The following is a 12680-nucleotide window of genomic DNA, read 5'->3' as shown; positions in this document are numbered from 1 at the left end:
CCATCTGTAGCCAGGCTGACAGCGCGGGACCAGTCCACTCCGACCCTGTCCAGCGCGCCGACGAGTGCGGTAAAAATATCAGCTGCTGACGTTGTCTCCCGAGTGGCGCAGTGGTCTAAGGCACTGCATCGCAGTGCTAGCTGTGCCACTAGAGATCCTGGTTCAAATCCAGGCTCTGTCGTAGCCGGCCGCGACCGGGAGACCCACGGGGCAGCGCACAATTGGCCCAGGGTAGGGGAGGGAATGGCCGGCAGGGATGTAGCTCAGTTGGTAGAGCATGGCGTTTGCAACGCCAGGGTTGTGGGTTCGATTCCCATGGGGGGCCAGTATGAAAAATAAATAAAAAATGTATGCACTAACTGTAAGTCGCTCTGGATAAGAGCGTCTGCTAAATGACTTAAATGTAATGTATCTGTCATCGGCACCAACTCCATGAACTCCTCGGTGACGGTCAATGTGTCATCAACTCCGCGGATGAAAAAATGGCCAGTTGTGCAACATCTGTAATGTCCGTGCTTTCATCAATTGCAACCGAAAACGCAATAAATGACTTTACTTTTTGCTTCAACTGGCTGTCCAAATCCACTGAAAGATCGGAAATCCTGTCTGCAGCTGTGTTTCTTGTCAGGCTGATATTTGCAAAAGCCGGCCGCTTTTCAGGGCACACAATCTCCGCTGTCTTCATCATGCATGTTTTTACAAATTTACCCTCACTAAATGGTTTTGAAGCCACTGCGATTTCATTAGCAATGAGGTAGCTAGCTTTCACTGCAGCGTCACTGATGTCTCGGCTGTGAGTAAACACAGACTGCTGTTTCTTCAGACCCGCCAACAGTTCATTCACCTTCTCTCATCTCCGCTGTCCTTGAAAGTTGTCATATTTGTCGGCATGAAGACTCACATAGTGGCGACGAAGGTTATATTCTTTCAGCACTGCAACATGCTCTGAACACACCAAACATACAGCTTTCCCATTCAATTCCGTGATTAAATAGGATGACCATTTTTCTTGGAACACTCTGCACTCTGCGTCCACTTTTCTCTTTTTTGACAGAGACATATTGGGTCAATGAGGGTGCCAAAGCACATAATGTTAAAAGTAGAAGCCGTAATAAATATTGCGGGCAAAACAAAGTAGCTCATTGGCTGCACGTGCTTGACCTACTTGCTCTGCCCCGGTATAAACAGTTTGCTTGCTTAACACAATTGCTATTGCGCCATCCAGTGGACGCAATTGGAACAGCAGTTTATTTTATTGTCGGTTCATTAAGTTGCACGGAAATACGAATCACTGATACATTTTGTTCATGTCTTTATATAGTGTACCAAGAGTTGTTCCTTCGCTTACGGCCATACCAGCCTGAATACGCCCCTTTTTGGATTTTCAGGAAGTGGATGAGCAGCAGGTGAGCAGAGTGCTTGATGAGCAGAGTGCTTGATTGAGAATATCGTTTTTTTGAGGTTTATTTGAGTTATACGTTTGAAAGTTTTTGTGTGATTGTAGTTGATTTTCTTTGAAACTTTTTTGTTAATATCCCCCATCGGCGCGAGCTGTTTGGGGGATATTGATTAAAATAACCGGATGGACAACATGGCGTCAACATCAAGAATACAAACGACCACGAGAAAGGACAACAGTGAAATCAGAATTTCAAATGAAGAACTGAAGAAAAGAAAGTATGAGAAGGGACTGACGGTGAACGTGGAAATAATTGGAGAAGGGAAAATAACAACGATGGAATTGCTGAGAGGAATAAGGGAAGTTTGTGGAACAATACTTGGATGTAGAATGAGAGACGGAAATAAGTATGAAATAACAATGTCTCATGTAAAGGGAAAAGAAAGACTAATGGACGGGCTAAAGATAAAGAACTGTCAAATCATGGCTAAAGAGCTAGGGAACGATGAGCTTGTGGTGTCCTTTTTTAACTTGCCTGCATACATTACAGATGGGGAGATATATGAGAAACTAAGAGGCTGGAAAGTGAAGGCGACCACGCCAATCAAGAGGAGGATGTGGCCAGGAACAGACATTGTAGACGGGACGAGATTTTGCAAGGTGAAGTTCACAGACAATGTGCAATCCTTGCCATATTCTACCAAATTTAACACTGTCGAGGGATTTGAATATTTTCATGTAATCCATGACAATCAAGTGAAGGTATGTAGACTATGTATTCAGCCGGGGCACATACTTAAGGAATGTCCAGAATTCACTTGCCATAAATGTAGTGAACAAGGGCATTATGCCAGAGAATGTTTGAACATAGGTAATGTGTGTGAAATGTGTGACAGACCGAAAGTTAGATGTAGCTGTAAGAAGGGAAAGGATCACTTACTTTTGCAAACAATGGCCCTCACTTCTGAGGAAGAGGAGGGGAGTGTGTTTATGGAGGGAGAAAAAGAGAGTGACATGGGGAGTGTGACTTCAGAGACAGTGGCAGATATACCTGAAGAGCCTGTAATGTCTTCTGGCAAAACACGAGACGCAGTTTTGGTCTCTGCTGCTGACAAGGTGGAACAGCAGCACATGATGGGTGAAATACATACACAGGTAGAGATGGTGCAAGGTGCTTCTCAGGTGCCTGAGCCAGTTTCAAGCGTGTGTAAAAATTACACCAAAGAGCGAGCTGGGTCCACTGAAGTCACTGGCACTGTTAAAGCGCACTTTTCAAAAGGCTTCCCTGCCGCTCCAAATCAGGAGACGGAGGATGAAATAGATAGTGAGGATCATCAGTTGTTTGCAAAAAATAAGAGGTCATTGTCGAAAACTAGGGAGATGATGGGATTTGGAAAAAAGAAAAAGTAGGTTTTGAAAGGACTTGTTTTGCTCTGATTATACCTCTGCACACATTAATAATGATTACAGTCGCATCCCTAAATGGTAACAGTTTGAGAAACATGAGCAAATTTGAGCAGGTTTTAGTGTCTGTTAAGGCAGACATGTTGTGTTTTCAAGAGACCAATTGGACAGATTCCAAAATACAGGAGATTAAGAGTAAATGGTCTGATTTAATTTTTTGTAGTCATGGAAGTGATAAAACATGTGGTGTGGCTATTTTGATAAAAATAGATGTGGTTCAAAATGTAAAACAAATATATGCTGACAATGATGGCAGACTTATTGCAATTGAATTTGAAGTGCAAAATGTAGTTTTTCGTTTAATCAATGTTTATGCTTCAAACATTGAATCTGAAAGGAGAGAAATGTTTCACAACTTAAAAACACTGTGCTCAGAAAACTGTATATTGATAGGAGACTTTAATGTGAGGTGTAGTAGAATGGATGCCTCTAGTTGTGCTAGATTCAGATATGACTCTTCTAGAAATGCATTATGGAAACTTATGAATGAGGAGAATCTAGTAGATATATGGAGGGCTGAAAATCCAAACAGAAGAGTGTTTTCTAGAAGGCAGGTGGTGCTAAAGGAATTAAAACAAAGCAGAATTGATTTATGTCTAGCAAAACAAGAATTGGTGCAGCATGTTAAGAAGATGTCATATAACTTTACAGCATATAGTGATCATGCAGTAATGTCATTTCAAATGGGTTTTGGTGAGGAGAGGAGAGGGGGAGGTGTCTGGTGTTTAAATGCCAGTCTGTTAAAGGAGGAAGGATATAGAAATGAAATTGTTGAATGTATTAATGATGAAATGTCTAATGTACTGTTAAAAGAGAATGTGTGTTTATGGTGGGAGGAAGTGAAAGGAAAAGTAAAAAACAGGAGTATTAGGTATGCTAGAAATCACAACCGGTTAGATAAGCAGAAAGAAACAATGCTTAGAAATAGGATGTTGCATGAACTTGAAAAGGCTGATACTGATCCAGACTATGATGTTGTGAACTTTTTGAAAATCCATGCAGAGCTGGGTCGTTATGAAAAAAAGAAATGTTTGGGTGCTATTGTTAGGAGTAGGGCACAGTACGCTTTAAAGGGAGAGAAATGTACATCCTTTTTTGGGGGGCTTGAAAAAAGAAAACAAACTAAGAGTTACATTGTAGAGTTGGAAGATGAAAAAGGTTCAAAGGTAAACGATTTTGTTGAGATCTTAGATACAGTTGAATCCTTTTACAGAAATCTTTACAAAAAGAATGATGTAGATAAAGTGTGTGTTGAAAATGTGTTGGATACAATTAGTGCCAAAGTATCTCAGGTAGATAGAATGATGTGTGATGAAGAGATTTCGATTATGGAAATCAAGGAAGCAATTGTTAACACTCAAGGCAATAAAAGTCCGGGTTTGGATGGTTTAACAAATGAGTTCTATAAAGTCTTTGTAGATATTTTGGCACCCATTTTAGGGAAGGTGTTTCATTATATGTAAGAGAATAAGGAAATCCCTGAGTCCATGTCAACTGGTATGTTAACGATCTTATTCAAAAATAGGGGCAGTAGATTAGTAAATTATAGGCCTATTAGTCTTCTAAATTCGGATTATAAGATATTGACTAAAGTGTTAGCGAATAGGATGAAAAAGGTGATTGGGAGTATTATTGCATCAACACAAGCCTACGGTATACCTGGAAGAGATGTTGCAGATGTAATTTGTACAATTAGAGATGTTGTTAATCAAATGAAAAATGAAGGCGGTATAGTATTAAGTTTGGATTTTAACAAAGCTTTTGATAGAGTGGAGCATAGCTTCCTATTACAGACTATGGAGAGGTTTGGTTTTGGGCCAAAGTTTGTATCTTGGATCAACCTGTTGTATAGCGGGGCTAAGAGTTGTGTCAAATGTAACGGAGTGTTAACAGATACTTTCCCTGTAGAGAGGTCAGTAAGGCAGGGCTGTCCTTTGTCAGCTCTGTTGTACAGTGTTTCTACAGAACCGTTAGCTACATTAATAAATAGTAATAAAGAGGTAAGGGGTGTCGGAATCCCAGGTGGTGGTATCAGTGTTGTACATCAGTACGCTGATGACACTACTTGCACTGTGAATGATATAGGAAGCATTGGAAGCATTATGAGAATCATAGATATATATGGTAAGGCATCGGGTGCTAAAGTTAATATAGAGAAGAATGAAATAATGTTTGTTGGGGATATCAATGCAAATAAGTGTGAGATTCCATTCAAGATAGCAAGGGATTTTATTAAAGTGCTGGGAGTAAACATTGGTGTAAAGGAGAAAGAGGCAAAAGATATAACTTGGACTGGGATCGTTAATAAAGTCAAGCTAACGTTGAATTTCTGGAAAAATAGAAAATTAAAGTTAAAAGGTAAAGTAATTGTTGCAAATGCTTTGGTATTATCTAAATTTGTGTATGTTTTGGGAGTCCTGGACATGCCTGAGTGGGTGCTAAATGAATTAAATAAGGTGGTGTCTAATTTTATATGGGATGGTAAAGGAGTTAGAATATCTCAGAAAACATTGATAGCTGACTATGTGGATGGAGGTTTAAAACTTGTAGATTTAGATGTCAAAAGAAAAGCTATTAGGATAAAAACAGTAAAGAAATATTTGTATGACAGTGAAGATTATGGCTGGAAACACTTCTTTAAGGTCTACTTAGAGGAGAGTGGTGGATGTGGAGATAATTGTTTATTGATGGGGCTTAAAAGGAAAATGTTTGAAAAGGTACCAGATTTTTATAAAGAGGTGCTAAATGCATGGGCAGAGTTGTTGCCTAATGTATATTATGAATGTGGTCATATTGACCTGATTATGAATCAACCTATATTTCTGAATGAGAAAATCAAGAACAATGAACAAGTTTTGTATAATAAAGTATTTAAGAGTGCAGGTCTACGACAAATAAAAGATTATACATATGAGGTAATTCCAGGGTTTTTGCCTGAAGAAGCTATTTTTGATATTATCAAGGAATGGGATGAAGAGGTGGGAAGGGGAACAGTGAATAATATGTATAACAAGATAAAGAATAGTATACCAAGTGCATGGGTGGATTTAATAAATAGTGAAGTTGAAAGAGAAAATCTGTTTGTATTTCCTAATTTGTTCATTGGTAGCAGTAAGAAGAAAGTACATTTATCTACTATACCAGTAAAAAGATTGTATAGAGTAATGGTAGGAAAATGTTATAGAAGGCCGGCTGCTGGAAAATTTTGGAAAACAGTTTTTCCGGAAGTGGATGAAAGAAAGATATGGGAAAATTTAAATGTAAAATATAATAGTAAGGAGTGTGAAAATAATTATTTTAAATTAAGACACAATAGAATATTTACAAAGGTGGTGTTACATCAAATTAATTGTGAAATAAAAAGGGAATGTGATATATGTGGATGTTTCCCAGAAACTCTTATGCATTTGTTTATAGAATGTGAGGAATTAAAATATATTTTTTGTAAAGTTAAGGAAATGTTAAGTAAAAACTGGGGGGGTGATTTCTTGAAAAAGTATGTGTGGGAGGAACTTGTGTTATTTGGAGTGTCTGGTAAATGTGATGGTGTAGTGTGCTTGTTGAATATTGTTTTGAGTTTTGTGAGGTATGCTATTTTTTGTAGGAGGAATTATGGTTTTTTTGACAGGAAGAGGGTGAAGGTGTGGGGTATTTTTATATCACTGTTTAGTAAACACATGGATATGTTGTTTAATTATGGGATGGAAGATTTTGATGAACATTTTGTTGAGGGGAGTGGGTTGATTGCAAAGGTGGATGGTGGAGGAATCACTTATAATTTTTGAAAGAATTATTTTGAATATTTTATTTGTTTATTTTATTTGATAGGGGGTTGCTTTTAATCTGCCTATTTTGTGGGTGGAATTTGTTATGTCTTAGTCATGTCTGGGTTTTTTTGTATACTAGTTTTTTTTGTATTTTTATTTCTTTTGGTTCTTTGATTTGATAGGGGGTGAATTGTTCACCTGCCTATGTTAGGCTAGTGTCTTCTGTATTGTTCTTTGTAATATTGTACTGTAAATATTGTAAAAAAGTGAATTTTTTGATAATATAAAAAAATTAAAAAAAATTAAAACGCACGATCTCGTCCGATATTGGAAGCTAAGCAGGTACTTGGATGGGAGACTGCCTGGGAATAAAAGGTGCTGTAAGCTTTTTGTTCCACTAGAGAGTACTCTTATGTCATGGAGCAACTGCCTTTTATTTATCACCCTAATAATATCATGTATTTTTATTGGACTAAATGCAGTTTTTATGTGCTGTCCTGCCCTGCCCTGATCAATTTAAATAATACACAGTGCGTTTCCCTCAAAATACATGTGTCATGGAGCAACTGCCTTTTATTTATCACCCTAATAGTATAATGTATTTTTATTGGATTAAATGCAGTTTGTATGTGCTACCCTGCCCTGATCAAATTAAATAATAGACTGTGCGTTTCCCTCAAAATATAGGCAGTACATTCAGCCTTTGTTTTTAGTCGGTTCATTAAGTTGCACGGAAATACAAATCGCTGATACATTTTGTTCATGTCTTTATGTAGTGCACCAAGAGTTGTTCTCTTGCTTACGGCCATACCAGCCTGAATACACCCGCTCTTGTCCGATCTCGGAAGCTAAGCAGGGTTGGTACATTCAGCCTGGTTAGTACTTGGATAGGAGACCTCCTGGGAATAACAGGTGCTGTAAGCTTTTTGTTCCACTAGAGAGTACTCTTGTGTCATGGAGCAACTGCCTTTTATTTATACCCCTAATAATATCATGTATTTTTATTGGAAAAAATGCAGTTTGTATGTGCTGCCCTGCCCTGCCCTGATCAAATTAAATAATAGACAGTGCGTTTCCCTAAAAATATATGTGTCATGGAGCAACTGCCTTTTATTTATCACCCTAATAATATCCTGTATTTTTATTGGACTAAATGCAGTTTGTATGTGCTGCCCTACCCTGCCCTGATCAATTTAAATAGTAGACAGTGTGTTTCCCTCAAAATATATGTGTCATGGAGCATCTGCCTTTTATTTATCACCCTAATAATATCATGTATTTTTATTGGACTAAATGCAGTTTGTATGTGCTGTCCTGCCCTGCCCTGATCAATTTAAATAATAGACAGTGCGTTTCCCTCAAAATACATGTGTCATAAAGCAACTGCCTTTTATTTATCACCCTAATAATATCATGAATTTTGATTGGACTAAATGCAGTTTGTATATGCTGCCCTGACCTGCCCTGATCAATTTAAATAATAGACAGTGCGTTTCCCTCAAAATATATGTGTCATTGAGCAACTGCCTTTTATTGATCACCCTAATAATATAATGTATTTTTATAGGACTAAATGCAGTTTGTATGTGCTGCCCTGCCCTGATCAATGTAAATAATAGACAGTGCGTTTCCCTCAAAATATATGTGTCATGGAGCAACTGCCTTTTATTTATCATCCTAATAATATCCTGTATTTTTATTGGACTAAATGCAGTTTGTATGTTCTGCCCTGCCCTGATCAATTTAAATAATAGACAGATGCGTTTCCCTCAAAATATATGTGTCATGGAGCAACTGCCTTTTATTTATCACCCTAATAATATCATGTATTTTTATTGGACTAAATGCAGTTTGTATGTGCTGCCCTGCCCTGATCAAATTAAATAATAGACAGTGCGTTTCCCTCAAAATATAGGCAGTACATTCAGCCTTTGTTTTTAGTCGGTTCATTAAGTTGCACGGAAATACGAATCACTGATACATTTTGTTCATGTCTTTATATAGTGTACCAAGAGTTGTTCCTTCGCTTATGGCCATACCGGCCTGAAAACACCCGATCTCGTCCGATCTTGGAAGCTAAGCAGGATCGGGCCTGGTTAGTACTTGGATGGGAAACTGCCTGGGAATACCAGGTGCTGTAAGCTTTTTGTTCCACTAGAGAGTACTCTTGTGTCATGGAGCAACTGCCTTTTATTTATTACCTTAATAATATCATGTATTTTTATTAGACTAAATGCAGTTTGTATGTGCTGCCCTGCCCTGATCAAATTAAATAATAGACACTGCGTTTCCCTGAAAATATAAGTGTCATGGAGCAACTGCCTTTTATTTATCATCCTAATAATATCCTGTATTTTTATTGGACTAAATGCAGTTTGTATGTTCTGCCCTGCCCTGATCAATTTAAATAATAGACTGTGCGTTTCCCTCAAAATATAGGCAGTACATTCAGCCTTTGTTTTTAGTCGGTTCATTAAGTTGCACGGAAATACGAATCGCTGATACATTTTGTTCATGTCTTTATGTAGTGCACCAAGAGTTGTTCTCTTGCTTACGGCCATACCAGCCTGAATACACCCGCTCTTGTCCGATCTCGGAAGCTAAGCAGGGTTGGGCCTGGTTAGTACTTGGATAGGAGACCTCCTGGGAATAACAGGTGCTGTAAGCTTTTTGTTCCACTATCGAGTACTCTTGTGTCATGGAGCAACTGCCTTTTATTTATCACCCTAATAATATCATGTATTTTTATTGGAAAAAATGCAGTTTGTATGTGCTGCCCTGTCCTGCCCTGATCAAATTAAATAATAGACAGTGCGTTTCCCTAAAAATATATGTGTCATGGAGCAACTGCCTTTTATTTATCACCCTAATAATATCCTGTATTTTTATTGGACTAAATGCAGTTTGTATGTGCTGCCCTACCCTGCCCTGATCAATTTAAATAGTAGACAGTGTGTTTCCCTCAAAATATATGTGTCATGGAGCATCTGCCTTTTATTTATCACCCTAATAATATCATGTATTTTGATTGGAAAAAATGCAGTTTGTATATGCTGCCCTGACCTGCCCTGATCAATTTAAATAATAGACAGTGCGTTTCCCTCAAAATATATGTGTCATGGAGCAACTGCCTTTTATTTATCACCCTAATAATATAATGTATTTTTGTAGGACTACATGCAGTTTGTATGTGCTGCCCTGCCCTGATCAATTTAAATAATAGACAGTGCGTTTCCCTCAAAATATATGTGTCATGGAGCAACTGCCTTTTATTTATCATCCTAATAATATCCTGTATTTTTATTGGACTAAATGCAGTTTGTATGTTCTGCCCTGCCCTGATCAATTTAAATAATAGACAGATGCGTTTCCCTCAAAAAATATGTGTCATGGAGCAACTGCCTTTTATTTATCACCCTAATAATATCATGTATTTTTATTGGACTAAATGCAGTTTGTATGTGCTGCCCTGCCCTGATCAAATTAAATAATAGACAGTGCGTTTCCCTCAAAATATAGGCAGTACATTCAGCCTTTGTTTTTAGTCGGTTCATTAAGTTGCACGGAAATACGAATCACTGATACATTTTGTTCATGTCTTTATATAGTGTACCAAGAGTTGTTCCTTCGCTTATGGCCATACCGGCCTGAAAACGCCCGATCTCGTCCGATCTTGGAAGCTAAGCAGGATCGGGCCTGGTTAGTACTTGGATGGGAAACTGCCTGGGAATACCAGGTGCTGTAAGCTTTTTGTTCCACTAGAGAGTACTCTTGTGTCATGGAGCAACTGCCTTTTATTTATCACCCTAATAATATCATGTATTTTGATTGGAAAAAATGCAGTTTGTATATGCTGCCCTGACCTGCCCTGATCAATTTAAATAATAGACAGTGCGTTTCCCTCAAAATATATGTGTCATGGAGCAACTGCCTTTTATTTATCACCCTAATAATATAATGTATTTTTGTAGGACTAAATGCAGTTTGTATGTGCTGCCCTGCCCTGATCAATTTAAATAATAGACAGTGCGTTTCCCTCAAAATATATGTGTCATGGAGCAACTGCCTTTTATTTATCATCCTAATAATATCCTGTATTTTTATTGGACTAAATGCAGTTTGTATGTGCTGCCCTGCCCTGATAAATTTAAATAATAGACAGATGCGTTTCCCTCAAAATATATGTGTCATGGAGCAACTGCCTTTTATTTATCACCCTAATAATATAATGTATTTTTATAGGACTAAATGCAGTTTGTATGTGCTGCCCTGCCCTGATCAATTTAAATAATAGACAGTGCGTTTCCCTCAAAATATATGTGTCATGGAGCAACTGCCTTTTATTTATCATCCTAATAATATCCTGTATTTTTATTGGACTAAATGCAGTTTGTATGTGCTGCCCTGCCCTGATCAATTTAAATAATAGACAGATGCGTTTCCCTCAAAATATATGTGTCATGGAGCAACTGCCTTTTATTTATCACCCTAATAATATCATGTATTTTTATTGGACTAAATGCAGTTTGTATGTGCTGCACTGCCCTGATCAAATTAAATAATAGACAGTGCGTTTCCCTCAAAATATAGGCAGTACATTCAGCCTTTGTTTTTAGTCGGTTCATTAAGTTGCACGGAAATACGAATCACTGATACATTTTGTTCATGTCTTTATATAGTGTACCAAGAGTTGTTCCTTCGCTTATGGCCATACCGGCCTGAAAACGCCCGATCTCGTCCGATCTTGGAAGCTAAGCAGGATCGGGCCTGGTTAGTACTTGGATGGGAAACTGCCTGGGAATACCAGGTGCTGTAAGCTTTTAGTTCCACTAGAGAGTACTCTTGTGTCATGGAGCAACTGCCTTTTATTTATTACCTTAATAATATCATGTATTTTTATTGGACTAAATGCAGTTTGTATGTGCTACCCTGCCCTGATCAAATTAAATAATAGACACTGCGTTTCCCTCAAAATATATGTGTCATGGAGCAACTGCCTTTTATTTATCACCCTAATAATATATATAATAGAATTATTGTAAAATTAACTCAGTCCATAAGGTGTAGATAGGAAGTGTAGACCGGAAGTAGAGGCCTGGGCATTGTTGTTCACTAATTTACTCCAAGTAGGGAAAGGATGGCGGGGTTGAAAAGTAATAAAGGGGAGTATATATATAAAAAACATGGGGGATTGGAAGTGATGCAGACAATTACATTTTTTGCTCCTGAACTTCTTCTACTCTCTACCTCTCCGATCATTTTCATGATGTCCATCCGGTTTGCTTCTATATGCCATATCTTTCTAAATGTGCTCTTTCCCAAAAGCTCCCAACATACAACCTATATACTTATTATGGAAACAGTATGCTTACATTATTAGCTATCTTTGTTATTATTTGTTGTTATTTGTTATTAGTCCCATCCTTCAACTCTATTCAATACCTCCCATCTATCTCTAAACACCATCCATATAGGATTTCTATTTGCCATATATATTTCAACCGTACTGTGATGTTTTACAAAAGTTCTGAAACTTTCTATTCTCATTGCTTCTACAGATTGTGAATTAAAAAGAAACATTTTTGCTAAAAGTATTATTATATTATTGATTGATTGACTATGACTTTTCAGATCACCCAGTAATGCTATCTGCAAGGTTAGCTCCAGGTAAATATTGCAATCCTTTAGCCATTCCTGGACCTGTGTCCAAAAACAAGCTACAAATGGACAGAACCAAAACAAATTATCTAATGATTCTGTCTCTTCACAGCAAAATCTGCAGAGCTGGGAAGATTGTATCCCCCATATAAATAACATTATATTGGTAGCAAGAATTTTATATAATAATTTAAATTGAAAGATTCTAATTTTTGAATCCGGTGTCGTTTTGCGTGTCAGTTCATAAACACTATGCCATGGGATCGGTACGTCAAAGATCTCTTCCCAACTATTTTGCAATCTATATGGGACGGCTGTCAATCCTTTGGTCGTTAAGTGAAACTGATATACTTTTTTATTTATCACAGTTTTCCTTAACCAATTATGTTCTT

The sequence above is a fragment of the Coregonus lavaretus genome (assembly GCF_964263955.1).
Source record: "Coregonus lavaretus genome assembly, chromosome: 4".
Lineage (NCBI taxonomy): Eukaryota > Metazoa > Chordata > Actinopteri > Salmoniformes > Salmonidae > Coregonus > Coregonus lavaretus.
Note: the sequence above shows the minus strand (reverse complement) of the source record.